At 36.0% G+C, this 15,636-nt stretch overlaps 1 long non-coding RNA gene across 2 annotated transcripts in view; it reads right to left on the reverse strand.

Annotated features, from left to right (window-relative positions):
* Positions 1-14,749, reverse strand: part of LOC149149382 (uncharacterized) — a 68,647-nt gene extending 53,898 nt beyond the window's left edge. For both annotated transcript variants that reach the window (XR_016262592.1, XR_016262593.1), the window contains exons 1-3: positions 14,227-14,749; positions 13,907-13,944; positions 13,722-13,802 (exon numbers count right to left, since the gene is read on the reverse strand). This is a non-coding gene — a long non-coding RNA (uncharacterized LOC149149382). The remainder of the gene's footprint in view (positions 1-13,721; positions 13,803-13,906; positions 13,945-14,226) is intronic.
* Between the last annotated feature and the right edge of the window lie 887 nt (positions 14,750-15,636).

Consider the following 15,636-nt stretch of genomic DNA (forward strand, 5'->3'; position numbering starts at 1 on the left):
CTAGTGAGATGCAAAAGATATTTCTAGAAAAATATAAAGATCATGACCTTAAAGAAGAAATATTTAGAATGAATAAAAAAGAAGATGAGAGTCTCGAGGATCTAATAGAGAGGTTCATGTATAATGTTAAGAGGGAAAAAACACATCATTTAGGATCTGACACACTGAAAACCCTCTTACTTAGAAAAATTAGGGATGAGTGGATTGATCTCCTTGATATCATGAGTAGAGGTGATGTATACCAATTATCATTTGAAGAAAATTGTGGAACATGCAAACACATATCAAGAGGAAGGGAAAGAGCAAGTCAATCAACATCAAGATCGGTAAGTCAAGCTAAACTTGGATTTTTTTCTTTATAACTTTAAAACAAAAATTCTTGGCAATATAAATGAACAAGTATAAATGTTAAGAATGCAAGATGAAGAAAAAGAAGATGTTGATATTTGTGTTGTCCATGCAGAATCACATAAGGTTAAATATTGTCCGTCATTACCAAGGTTAAAAGAAGTTTACCAAGAGGATAATGGAGCAATTCAATCACTGAAGCATTTATGTTATGTAGCTCCAAGACGACCATGGCAACCTAGTCAACCAAGTATGATGCAGGAGCCTAATTCACAATTTCAAGGTTATGCATATCCACATCAAAGTAATTGGAACACACCATTTCCTTGGTAATATTGGCTATCTCAACCCCAAAACCAATCTTGGCAACAAGGTTGGCAAAGAACTTATGGGAGCCATCCATAATATCCTCAATGTTTTCCTTAATATCCTACATACCCAAATCCATTTTATCCCTACCATTCGCTTCCACCACAACTACATCCATCTCAAATATCCACTCCCACTCAACTACCTGTACCACCATTTCCAAACCCACACATTGAAGTAGCTCAACCCACTTATAATGCTGAAGTACAGCACTTCCAAACATTTCCTCTTGAGTTAAATGGTATTCACCATAGCTCAGGAATAACATTACAAAAAAGACATTCTCTTGATTCTATTGAAGGACAACATGCATAAAAAGAAGATCCAAAAGAGAAGATCAAGGAATCATGGGCTTCACTCGATGAAGAGCAGACATCAAAATCAGAGATTGAGAAAACTCCCTCATGGTACCATCAAATCCTCCATGTATTCAAGAAAACAATCAACAAAAAGAGGAAGATTTGAAGGCCATGGTAGAAGAAGACATGAATAATGATTCAGATAAGCAAGAAAACCAAGGGCATCAAAGTTATATTGAGGTTTGGTTCCAGAAAATCAACAAGATGGAGCATCACTATCTTCTTCAATTATGTTTGACCCTTTCAAAGTAAAATAATTTGGTATCTGAAATCTAGGTACATGTCAAATCATATATTGCAAGCCTACACATCAGTTTATCTGTCATATTGATGTGCACATGGCTCCATTAGAAGTATTCCTATACTTGAAAGTGATTTTGTTTTTCAAGTAGAGTAGGGTAGAAAAATAAAATAAAATGAAAATGAAAAATAAGATAGAAAAAAAAAAAAAAAATCTCAGGTGAAAGCCTCCTTTGTGGTGCATGAGATTGGCTCATTGATTGAAAACCTCCATGAGGCAGTCAATGGGTTGGAAAAAAGAGAAAAATAAAAATAAAGATAAAAGATCCTAGGTGAAAACCTCCTTTGAGGTGCCTAGGCAGGCCTACTAGTCGAAAACCTTATTGAGGTGGCTAGTAGGCCTAGAATAAAAAAAGAGAAAAAATAGAAAAAATATTTGCTCCGTGTATGAATGTAGGTGCCCTCCACCATCTACAAGCAACAAAAACAAGTTGGCACTAACAAAAGAAAAAATTGGTCAAAATTCTAGTCAAAATAAGTCAAATTTTGACTTTCTCCACCTTTGCTCAAATGCTCCAACAGGACCAAGGCCATGCTAATCCATCACCCTCATCTATTTCCACTATCCACTCATCATTCCCAAACTTCTACCACTCATTTTCCTTGTTGTCCAGAAATACTATAGGTAGACTTTGTTTTACTATAGGAAACATGAATACATAGAGCATAAATTTATTTTTGTCATATCTTAAAAGCCAAGCATCCATTTGCCAAGCTATTTCAGAGGAGATGCATATGGATGATGGTAACATGCTCAAGCAATTTCATCAAATTCTAATGCATAGTTTTTTAGAAATCGGCCTCCATCACCTGCAACCATTTTTGAATTTTCTCCATATTTGTGCGTCCATTTAAAAAGTTGTTTCATGGGGATATGCATATGGATGATGGTAACATGCCCAAGAAATTTCAGCAAATTCCAGTGTACATTTTCAAGAAATCGACCTCCATCAACTTCAACCATTTTTATTTTTTCTTGAGATTCGTGTATCCACCAGCCAAGGTTTTTTTATAGGGAGGTGCATAAGGATGATGGCAACATGCTCAGAAAATTTCAAGTCAATCCATTCTACTGTTTGGGAGATATGGACAAAAGAAGTCTTCTACAAGAGGTTGTTCTGAATTACTACAGGAAGATCTTGGAGTACTATAGGATGGTCAAGAAGAAGCTACAAGAGGCAATATGATTGGAGAAATGGGTCAAAAGGTCATGTATTCTTTAGGGAAGGTTGATATAGGTCCCCCAACACCAGTTTCGTCATTCATCCACTCCATATAACCAAAATCCATCTTCAAATGCTAGTTTTCCTTACATGAAAGAAAAAAAATTGTCATCAACTTTTCCACCACCTACACCACCTCTTGATGATTTTAACCTTGTCCTTATACCTCTTATGACTTTACATAAATCCCACATGCATCAATGAGGTCTCGAAGATGAATTAAATGACTGCTACAGGAAGAGGATTCCTCCTCTAAGTAGCCTGCACAGTTACAACATATTTCACCATCAACATAGTAGAAGATCTAGCCACCTTGAGCAACATGAAGCCATTTCTGAAGATTGAAAAGGGGAACACCCTCCTTAGGAAGCAATCCATCCACTCCACCAACAAAAGATTGAACACTTGAAAGAAAATTGCACACAACAACCTTATCAGTCAAAGAATCAACAAGCTATGAAGGCCTGTGCAGAAGCAAGCAAAGAAAATTAGCACCTGCAGGGAAGTAGGGATCAATCATCAACTCAGCAGCAACATGCATGCCTCTCCAACAACATCAGGTATGTACACGTATGCACTATTCTTGATCTCTTCTCTTGAGTATATTATAGTTAGAATTTTGTTGTCAATGCATGACAGATGAGGTTTTATAAGCTAAGGATGGGTCAACAGTCTCAACTGCATTCAACTAGTTAATTGTAGCTCACTCCTTCACTCATGCAATGTGGAAAAGCCAAATTATGAAGGGTGATTATTTTGAGGAATGGAGACAACAGTTAAAAGAAGAAATTTCAGCAAAGGACAAGTCACCACAACACTCCAAGCCCTCCATCCACTTCATATCCACTATCTATTTATCATTCATCCATCCCATTTCATAAGAAAAAAATTAATATTTTTCAAGAACAAACCCTACACTCTGTCTCACCTTGAAAATTTCTTGAAAAAAAAAGAGCAAAGCATCCTCTCCATTTTCACAAACCTACACTACTCTCTCTGAGCCCTAGCATCATCTTCCAAACCCTCTACATCATTTCTCATCACTCCCATACAGTTAGAAGACCATGAAAGAGGAGGAATGACTGTTATAGGAAGACAAAATGTTGCTACAAGAAGGAAGAAAGGAATAAATTGTGCTAAAACCCAAAATGGAAATGCCTAAGAGAGACCTAATCAAAATAGAGAACTCCAAGGCGATTAGGCAATCATCTAGGCCACAAAATGGAAGAAGAAAGCAGCAAAAGGAGATAAGACATTCACCATCAAAGCAGAACTCAAACCGCAGTGATGAAAAAAGGCATTCCAAGAGGTCTCTAATCTCTTTCTATCTTTTGTCCAAGGCCTAAAAGATGTTATAAAAATGGGAGAAAGGCATGGAAGTCAATTTGAGGGCCTACTATATGCTCATACTATCATTTCTGCTCAAAATGGGTTCAAACAGGGTTTCATGTAGTTTTAACAGGGTTTCCTGTAGTTTTTACAAGAATTACTATAAGATGTCCTAGTTCGCATCTAAAGGCATTTTGAAGGTTTCATAGGTGTCCAAATGGTGGAACAAGGTAGTAGAAGGTTGGAAAAGGATGTGGAAGACCTTGCCAAAATGAAAAATATTCAAGAACCCATCTTGAATAAGGGGAAGAAGGTAGGCTAATGGTCTCAAGAAACACTGTGATTTTTTCTATGCACAAGTAGTTTTGGAAAAATGAGTGAAAATGGAATGAAGGTTTCAAGGGAGAGGATATGAATGAAATCAATCTACAAGTCAACAAAGTTTACTTGCAAAGAGCAAAGTTATGTTTTTTTGCTTGAAAGACTATTAAACAATCATGAAAAGAACAACTACATTTTTGTGTTTTACCTTGCTGAACTTACAACCAAGATTCTTATGAGAAAGGACTGAGGAATGCACAATAGAGAGGCCACTAGGGCCATGAATGAGGCACACTAAGGTCACTAAGTTTCTCAAAGGATGAGCAACACTTTCAGTAGGGGGGTATGATGGGCCTCAAAATTAGACATAAATTAAAGCCCATGCCTCTAAATTAAACATAAATTAAGGTCCATCTGACCATCCTTCAGCACATTAAACCTCTCTTTTTGCATTAGATAATGTATTTTTAACTTTAATATGTTCATTATGAATGTTTATGAATAATTGCATATTTGTGCCTAATATTATTTATTTTTGTGGAATATTGTGAGAATATTGGGAAGATTATGAAGATTTGGAGGATGAGATAATTTAGGGACTTTCTCCCTACTATAGGAGGATCAATATTAAATAATAAATCAACAAGATATTATGGAATTATGGCACATATTGTGAATCTCCAATGATTGAGAAAATCTAGGAATGTGTTCCCTGCCATTTAATGCATATTCATAGTATTGGGAACTAGATCCACTAATCAAGGTATTTTGGTGGGGAAAGCTTCCTCCTTTCATGGGAAATGATTCCTAATCATTTTTATAAGCGCCAAGTCGGATTTGCCTCTAGGAGTAGATTTTTATTAGTCTTCTTGTGGAGAGAACTCATATTTGTGTAGTTCTATTGTCATTTCTTGCAAGGATGTAATTGTATTGATGAAAATAATGAATATTGGTGCCATGTTCAAATTCAAAGTTTTGGTCTCCTCCATAGGACTCTGAGTTTACTTGGGCTTGACCATCCCAAGAGCCTAAAATCCCTTTTGTATCATTTTATTTTCTTTTTGTCTCTTCTTATTCACATGCATCTCTTGTTTTTGTTTCTTTCTATTTCTGCATTTAGTATTAATGATTCCTTGTTGTAGGATTGGGTTAAATGGTTGATGTATGTTCTTTTGCAGGATCACAAGCATCATTTCATCCTTGGAAAATATTTGGATGGTCATAGTAATTATTGAGCTACTTGGATTAGTTTGCTTATTCCCAAATCTAGATTTCTGGAACTCCTTTGTGGCAAATAACATTTAATTTTTGCTATTTTTTAGATCATGCTAATGAGCTTCGATCAAGTTGATTCCAATTGCATTAGATAAAAAAACATTCTATTTAATAATAAAAAGTACCGCATTGCATTTGCATTTGATTAGGTTAGGTATTTGATAGATTTACTATCTCACTAGTTCTCGAATTTCTATATTTTAGACTAGTAATTTTCTACTATTTTTCAGCATCGGTTAATAGAGGTATTTTTTAGTGATTCCACTTGGAATGGAGACCTAAGACATCCTATTCATTAAAAAATTTGTCTCATCCAATTTGAATTTGATTTTCTGGGTCATTCGATGAATTATAACTTCCTGTAGTTTCTTGTAGTAGCCTTCCAACATGCATTTACTTGCCCAGATTCGCTCAAGAAGTTTGTTTATTGTCCCTTAGGGTTGAATCAAGACCCCTAGGCTCTAAATCAATGATTAGGGAAGACTAAATACCACTTATGACTTTCTTCTTTACCCATGCAAAACATTTCAACGATTTTGGTTAATGGACAGATTTATGGATTGGATAATACAATGATGATTTTCATGATTGCCACCTCCAATGAACTTTGTTAATGGATCTAAAATATTTGAAATGTAATGGTTTACATTTATTCAATTATCTTTATGCAATTAAAATAGGTTGATTTCATTGTACTTTTTTTCTTGCAATAGGTTAAGGTTTCCATTTCGAGTATTTCATTTTATGCAATTAGTTTAGGATTTGATTTCATTACATCATGACAACAAATGAATGACACATTGTATGTTACACATATAGTGCCGATACCTCTTAAGTTTGTACGAACCCTGGGTTGATAATTAAAGTTGGTATCCTTGGGAGTTGCAACATTCTTGTTGCAATACCGAGGCTCATCATAACCCATAGGGAAAAGTGTTGGAAAATGTAACTAAGTTCGGTCTTCATTAATGTAATTGAGTCATCATGAAATGTACTTATCAAAAGAATACAATATATATATATATATATATATATATATATATATATTGTATGATGACTTATTAAAGCATGGATTTCATGCTTGGGTCATCATTATATTATTCAAAGTCCCCATTGTGGACTCCTAGGATTAATATTGAGCTTATAGAGTCATTGTACATTCAAAGAGACCCTTATTGGGCTTTTGAATCATGTAAATTTTTTTACTATTGAGTCAAATATAATTTATGTATACTCCACACAAAGTCAGCCCAAGGACTCCAATTAGACCTCCTTGAAGCTTATAAGTAGAAGTAAGTCAAATTCATTTGGAACATCTCATCTCAAGCTATTTCGATATCTCTAAGGAAGATAGAGAAGTGCAAAGTGGATCTAAGGAAGAAAAAGGAAGTGTGAGTTGAGACAAGTCTAAGGAGAAGAACAAAATCAAAAGTTTGGAACCTCTCTCTCTCTATTTTCTTTCCCTAGTTTGGGAGATAGAAGTCTTCCAAATCTTTGTTGTTGCCTAATGTTGGAAGCTACTGCATAGTTGAAGTTGTTGAGAAGGAAGTGCTCATGGAAAGAGGTCAAAGATCTGAGAGGCTGACTTGGTGTTGAGAGAAGGTTTGGTCTTCTTCTAGGGTGAAGAGTCTCAAATAATACTATTGAAAGGAAGAGAATTTTGACTAGGTTTTCCCCTCGAAGGGGGTTTTTCCCTGACATAGTGCCTACATCTTGTGTCTCTTGTTTTGTGATCTTCATACACACATAATATGGTAATTACTTGACGAAATATAAGATAATAAAGAAGTAAAAGAAGCTAACATAATTCATAGGTAATTTTCAAGTAAGGAGAATCAAACCCTAATCTATTTGCATTGATTTTCCAACATAGTATCAGAGCTAAGGTCAGGCAAATTTGAAGATCACTTTGTTGGCACATATTCTCCTTCTTTGATGAACTGCATAAGAATGAGTATCAACACTGCTGGAAGCTAGATCAAGAAGGTCATCCATTACTTATACAACAAGGTCAAAAGTCAAGGATTCTTGGTTGCTCTTACAGGTTCTCTTCATGATGACAATGCATGGATCATTGATAGTGGAGCATCAACACACATTACAGGAGAAAGTAAACAACTTCATACACTATCAAAGGAGCCATATTCTCATGTAGTAGAATTGCATGATAACAAAAGCTATGTTGTTAGAGGTCTGGGATCAACATCGTTGAAGCTTTAAAATGGATTGAAGCTGCACCTCAACAACATTCTATATGTTCCAGATTTGAAAAAAAAAAAATCTTTCTATTTATTGTTTAGAAGATAAAGGGGAAATAGTTCCTTTTGTTAATTGAAAAGTATTGGTTTGGGGAAAATACTCTAGCATTGATAAAGCTAGGGTTATTGGAGTTCATGAAGGAAGTCTTTATAGAGTCATTACACCACCTCCTCAAGCTTTGGTTCATATGGAAATCAATCCCATAGAGCTATGGAATAGGAGGTATGGTCATCTACATTATAAGGCCATTCCTACTCTTAGTCAATTGGTTCATGGTATCCCCAATATGAAGTTATATCATGAGGGTGTGTGTAAGGGATACTCTTTGGGAAAACATACAAGAAAACCATTTCCGAATAATGAAACTAGCTCTAAATAGATATTAGACCTCATCCATTCTAATGTGTGTGGACACATATCTGACAAATCACTTGGAGGTCATCTCTACTATGTAACATTCATTTATGGCCATTCTAGAAATAATATGGCTTTACCTTCTCAAAACAAAAGATGAAGTATTTGATAAATTCAAGGAGTTTAGGTCTGAAGTGGAAACCCTAACCAAAAGAAAGATAAAAAACCTAAGGTTTGACAATGGTGAGGAATACACTTCTAAGGAATTGATTTCATATTGTAAGGAAGCATGTACTAAGAGGGAGCTCATTGTTCCCTATTATCCCAAAAAAAATGGATTGGCCGAAAGGAAGAATAGGTCAATTGAAGAAGGAATTCTAACTATGCTCCTTGATCAAGATATCAAAATTATTATGGGGAGAAGAAACAATGATAGTCGTGTACATTCAAAATAGAAGTCCTCACAAAAGTATTAATAATACAACACCCAAAGAAGTATTCATAGGAAAGAAGCCGAGTGTGGATCACCTTTAAATCTTTGGAAATCCAACATATATCCATGTTCCAAAGGACAAGCGAAATAAGTTGGACTCTACAAGTATCAAGGGAATATTCGTTGGATATAATCTCTCCTCAAAAGAATATATAATCTACATTAAGGAATGAAGACACATTGAAGTAAGAAGGGATGTCATATTTGATGAAAATGAAGCATACAAGAAATCGAAGGATATTCCTATTGATTATGATGATGAAGAAGTTCCCATATTTGAAGAAGAAGAAGTTCATCATGAAAACCCTACTACAAATTAAGAAGAAGAAGGACCAAGTGAGCCTATTCAATCGGTGGTCATCCCAACCACAAGAAAAAGTTCAAATTGGTTAAAAGCTACATTAGAATATGTTGAAGGACATGAAGTTGCGAAAGGAACCTTCAGGGAAAGTAAGAGACCAAAAATATATTTTGGTTATGCTACATACATGAAAAAGTTAATTGAAACCAAACCATCTACATTCAAGGAAGTTTCTCATCAAGAGGTTTGGAAGAAAGCAATGTAGGAAGAATATCAATCCATCGTGAAGAATGGGGTTTGGGAAATCGTTCCTAGACCTAGTGACAAATCGATTGTCACCTCCAAATGGATCTATAAGATCAAACATGTTGTTGATGGAAGTATAGACAAGTACAAAGTGAGATTCATGGCAAGGGCTTTCTCTCAAAAGGAAGGCATTGATTATGAAGAAACCTTTGCTCCCACAATAATGTACACTACCATTAAATCTTTGGCTTCATTAGTTGCTACAATGGATTGGAATATCCATCAAATGGATGTGAAAACCACATTTCTAAATGGGACCATTGATGAGGAAGTGTATATTGAAAAACCTGAAGGCCTTGAAGTTAATTATACAGACTCTCATGTTTGCAGACTTAAGAAGGCTACATATGGTTTGAAGCAAGCACTTAGGGCATGCTATGCAAGGATGGATGCATATCTACTTAGAATTGGGTTTGTGAAGAGTTTTGTTGATATGAATATCTACATAAAGGTCATGAATAATGAGCCTATAATTATTCTACTATATGTGTATGATCTATTCATCACAGGTGTCTAGTGAAGAATTCAAGAATGCAAGAAGATGTTGGAAGATGAATTTGAAATGAAGGATCTAGGACTGATGCACTATTACCTGAGTTTAGAAGTATGGCAGAGACCTGGGGAGATATATTTGGGGCAGGAAAAGTACATCATCAAGTTGTTACATAAATTTAGGATGATGGATTCCAAGCCGATGGCTACTCCTAGGATCACCAATCTCAATAAGTTGAGGGGATTTGACTCTAGTCTCTTGGATCCTACCTCCTATTGACAGTTGGTGGGTTCCCTAATGTATCTAGTAAACACTAGGCCAGATATATGTTTTGTAGTAAAAATTCTTAGTTTCAGTTGGAGCCTCGTCATGATCACTCGATAGTTTCCAAACATATATTGAGGTATCTTTGTGGCACTATACATCACTACCTAAAGTATGATAGTAAGGAAGTCAAGCTAATTGGCTTCACAAATTCTGATTGGGGTGGCAGTGAGACCGATGAAAGGAGCACTATTGGAGGACATTTTAGTGTGGGACCTACTATGATCTCATGGATGAGTAGGAAGCAAGATCTCGTTGCTTTAAGTAGCGTTGAGGCAGAATATGTGGTTGCATATGAAGTAGGAAAGGAAGTTGTTTGGTTAAGGAATCTTCTAGCAGTTTTGTTCGATAAGTCTCTAGGTCCTACTATGATTAATTGTGACAATCAAAGTTGTATCAAGATGTCTAGAAATCTCGTGTTTCATGCTAGAACAAAACATATAAACAATAAGTTCCGCTTTATTAGGAACCTGGTGCAGGATGGGATCGTGAATTTGGAGTATGTGTCAACAGATGAACATGTAGAAGACATACTAATAAAGGCTCTTCCTAATAAGAAGTTCGAATATCTAAGAAACCTACTTGGTGTGGTAGATATTGATTTTTTTTTTTTTTGGTAAGTAAGCACCCACGAGGGATTTGAACCAGTGACCTATCGCAAGCAGTGCCTTAACAGTGCACCATTCACCGTCAATCCAAAGCCCCATGGGCTAGTGGTAGATATTGTTGATTCTATTGATGATAATAAATTGCAAGAGAGTTGTTGAGGCTTTGCGAGTGAAGCATTGTCTAGGAGGACATTTGGCTGGCACTTTGTGTTGATTTCTAGGTCCCAAAGTAGGGAAGGTGGCATGGGTCGTAGAGCTATTACGATGGATATGCACCTAGGTCCCTAGGTTGGTGGTTAGCAAGTAAGCTTGATGCTACTTAGAGAGGCTAAATTCTTGATTCCACCTTATTTCCACTTGGATATATTTCCTTGGTCAAGAATCTAGTCTGTGGAATTGTGGTGCCTAAATTGATGAGAGACAAATGGATATATTGCCCTGGTCAAGAATCTAGTCCATGGAATTGTGGTGCCTAAATTTCTTCATTGTTAATATAGGTTGATATATTCCATTATATTTGTATATTATGAATACCTTCCTAGTTAAGAGGGAGTTTTGGAAAATGTAACTAGGTTCGGTCTTCATTAACTTATTTGAGTCATCATGAAATGTACTTGTCAAAAGGATAAAGAAAATAAATTTTATTGTATCAATGACTTATTAAAGCATGGGTTTCATGATTGGGTCATCATTATATTAGCCAAAGTCCCCATTCTGGACTCCTAGGACTAATATTGAGTTTATAGAGTCATTGTACATTCAAAGAGACCCTTCTTGGATTTTTGAATCATGTAAAAAGGTTTACTACTAAGTCAAATATAATTTATGTATCCTCTAAACCAAGTCAGCCTAGAAGAGATCAAGTCGGCCTAAGGACTTCAATTCGACCTCCATTGAAGCCTATAATGTAACACATCCCTTTTTTAAGAGCTTAATTAGTTATGTAATGGATACAAATACTATGCTAGTATGTGATAAACATGTATGTTTGGATGTTTAAGTTTTCTTAATAAAGTTATTGATTTTATGCTGGAAATTTCATTGGCTGAGCCTAGAGTAGAGGTTGAAACTTGCCAGAATCTGAGAGGAATTAGATTCATCATGATTTTTCCTAAAAAAATATATCTATATATACATATATATATGCTAAACTGGTGGGAGATAAAGACCGGGAATAAAAGCGCTACAAATGGAAAAAGGCAGACTTTTAGCTTTAAGGAAAAACATGAAAAAGAGCCTAGGCTAAGGGGAAACGGAACCCCTGAAGGCAGGACGCTGCCAAGGAAAAATCTGTATACATGATAATGTTAAATAAGCATTATCAAGGCAGAGTAGTGGTTACTCATGCCTGGAAAGTTATCATAGCTCGGGGTGGAATCAAAGGATTCAAGGTTGGGAGGTATGGTGCTGTCAGCCATTGATTTTCCGATTTGAAGTGTCTTGGTCAGAAAATTCTTAAATGTACTTGAATATTGTTTTGTATTAGATGCATGCTAGAGGTTAGTTACCAACTGTAGTTTAGTTATTTCTTCTCAGTTGCAGAGTTTATATAATCTGTGGGTAGCATCCTGAACTTCTGATGTATAATTTTAAATTGGCTTAAATAAGAGCCTGTATGTTAAGGCTTCCAATGAATGTATGCAAATGAATGTGCTAACCAGTACGGTCTCATTGAACGATTGGGTTGCATGTAGGAAATTTTATAGTTTTGTATAGAAAATGTTGGATATATGCATTTTGATATATTTTATCTAAAATTATGCAGTTGGTGATGTATAGGGAATGCCAGGCAGACAAGTCTGTAGGTGTTTCGATTAGGAATTATGTTCCTAAAATTTTGATTATTGTTTAGGAAGTGTATCTTGGTAAATAATTACCATCCATTTCAGGATTTCTAGAGAGAGACGGGGGATAATATCAGGGAGTTGTTTGACTGTGAAGAAACATACCTAGCTATTTAGTAGTCATAAAATCTCCAAGGAAAACCTAGGATACATTATACCTCACCTACAGATCTATAACTTAGCAAATCTGATGCCGTGAAGGCATGGTTTACTACAATATATAAAATAATTTGGAAAATTTTGTAGGCCAAGTGGCCTAACATTAAAATAGAGCTACTATAACAAGATTGGAGTTACACAGTAATTATTCAAAAGACACATATTATTACTTTCTCCCAGAAGATAAATGCATAAAGAGATTCAGACAAACTGGGAATATGAGATAAAATACTCCTAAAGGAAATGATGCAACGATTACTTTTGTATATACATGCAGAATTTAAGTAAGCAGGTATACCTAGCATTAGATGAAGGTTATGGAAACTAGGTAGGAAAAACGCAATAAACCGACACCCTACGGCCATAATATTTCTGAAGAAAACATAAAACAATCTGTACAACAGATATTTAACCAAAATAATCAAGAAATAAAAAAGGTGTGATTATTCCATCAACGTTCACACGGTGGTTCCATTATCATTTGTGTATAAGAAAAATTGGGCATATGGACCAAAAAGATATCTAAGTTAATTCTAAAGACAAAAAATGCCATCCATTGAATCTACAAAAAAACTGAACCAAATATCCATAATCATAGGAGATTTCCAATTCAAACATTTAACAAAATTAGGCAAGATATCTCACAGTCTCGATCGAGTTTTGTATTTAAAGAAAACAGAGGGCCATATGGAAACAACCATGGCGGCCCTCAAAAACCCTCATACATTTGGCATAGTCGTTTCCCTCTCAAGTTGATGAATAAAAGTACAAATAAATATAACTGACAATTGAACCATGGGAAACTTAAGCCCTACAACCAAGGCTGCACAATCGCTACCAGGTAGCAACAAACATCTTTTCACCCAAAATCATAGAAGCCAAGGGTTGTGGGTAAAAACCCCAAAGAAAAAAATGCAACCAAGAGAACCGAAGGCATATCAGGGTTCACTAAGTCGAAACTACACAGATATCCATAGGCAACAAGACGAATGCGATGCGGAAAAAACTACAAGCAGCACACCGAAGGAGAACCCATGTGGAGTGAAATTCACCAACCTGTCAAGCAGACGACCATCACGACGTAAATACTTTAGTCTCACAAAATTGTGTGTTAGATTAGTCGTTCTGGGGGCGTACCTGAGACAAGGCCAAGCACGCCCATTAGTAGAGCAACCAAAAGACCAGTATAACTGTAAATCAGTACAAATTCTTTCTAAAGGGAGAGATTTTTTGGGGGTTACTTGTTAAGCTGTAAAGAACCCAGAAGCACTCTCCAAACCTGCAAGAGAAATCACATAATCCAAGTTATGATGATAGGATAAAAACCAAGAAGAGAGGGAAATTAACTCTAGAAATGGGTTACTCTAAAATTCTCAGGGAAAATCTCACCTAAGGCTAGGGTAGCATCGTTCAGGGGGAGGAATGACAACAAGGGAGTCCTAACATTCCTTCTGTTAACGAGGTAAAAAGAAAAAAACAAAACGAAATTTAACCAGAAGCTAAATTCAAGTGATAAACGAAATTAAAGTTAATGGAGTATGAACAAAAGGCCAAAGATTACCCTATTTCGCATGAAGTGGCCGCCACATCGAGCCGTCACTATGCAAACTTTCACTCTTTTATTAAATCGCCAAAGCTAGAAGGAGGAATTGTTAGATGCAAACTTTGTGAACATGGAAGGGTCGCAGCACAACAACAGAAAGCTGAAACCCTTTCCCCAAATCTTGGCCCTATATGTCACAAGGAAGAAATGACAAACCCCAACGTAGAAGGCAGAAAAAACGAGGTTAGGGTTTGGTGAGAAAATCTGAGTCATAGATCAAATCGTGGCAGATCTAGGGAGTTGAAAACCCCCTCGACAAACTCAACATTGGGGATGCGTGTCTGGCGAACGAATGCACAGGATTTAGTTTGGCTGAGATGGCAGAGGTTACACATGGCATCGCAATAGCATGGCGTAATTCCATGTTTTGTATCACAACAAATGAATGCATACAACTATTATACACCAAACTCCATTACCCCGCGATATGTGAAAAAAGAAATAATGCTACCACTACAGGAAAGAGGTCGATGTAAAGGGTTATGGGGTAAGGCGTAATAGGTAGCAAACAAAGTATAAACATATACCTATATAGATCTTAACCACATTGACAACCCCCATCACCATGACTAAGGTTACTTGTGCCTTACCTATGCAACTAAGGATCGCATTATTCAACATTGACGGGTAGAGACTTAGGTATAGAAAGTTTAATATGGGGGTGTAATAAGTTTTTAGAATAGTATAGATTACACATGTAATAAAGAAAGAAATAAAAAAAAATAGGGGATGTAAATTAGGTTCGTTACAAATGGTATTGGAGCACAATTCTAATTTTGAGCTTGTATAGGGGCATCTACGTTAACGCGGACTATGCACAAAGAACCAAAAAAAATTATATCTATATATATATATATATATATATATGTATGTATGTATGTATATGCCTAAATTAATATGCCAACTGTTCTTATTGAATCTGAATTGTGGTGTAGGTAAAAATCTGAATTTGAATAGTTATGAAAGGACCTTTGCCGCCTAATACTGGAGAAGAGGAATTGTACGTGGAACTGTGGGGAGCCGATAGTACTACTGCCGTAAGCTCTCAGTTGGTGGAAATGGTATAGACATTGCAATTGGAGTTAGTTCAACTCCATAGCAGTAACGAAAATTTTCTAAGAGCTAGTGAAGATCAGGAGAAGCTAATTCGAGAATAGACAGAGAAGTCTAGTCATAAAAGTGTAGACCAGGAAGGTATGAGGAAGATAGGATCTGACAAGTCGGGAAGCGGGGAAGAAACCGATCCCAAATCACCAAGGGTGTATAAGAAGCGAAGGAAAGCCGAATTACAAGGAGAATTTAGAAAGATCAAGCCACCAGTGTTTGATGGAGAAAAGGAGGAGGATGCAGAGGCATGGTTCTTGAATA

The sequence above is a fragment of the Pinus tabuliformis genome, chromosome 9, assembly GCF_031772625.1.
Source record: "Pinus tabuliformis cultivar Carrire ecotype Pingquan chromosome 9, CPIR1, whole genome shotgun sequence".
Taxonomy (NCBI): Eukaryota; Viridiplantae; Streptophyta; class Pinopsida; order Pinales; family Pinaceae; genus Pinus; species Pinus tabuliformis.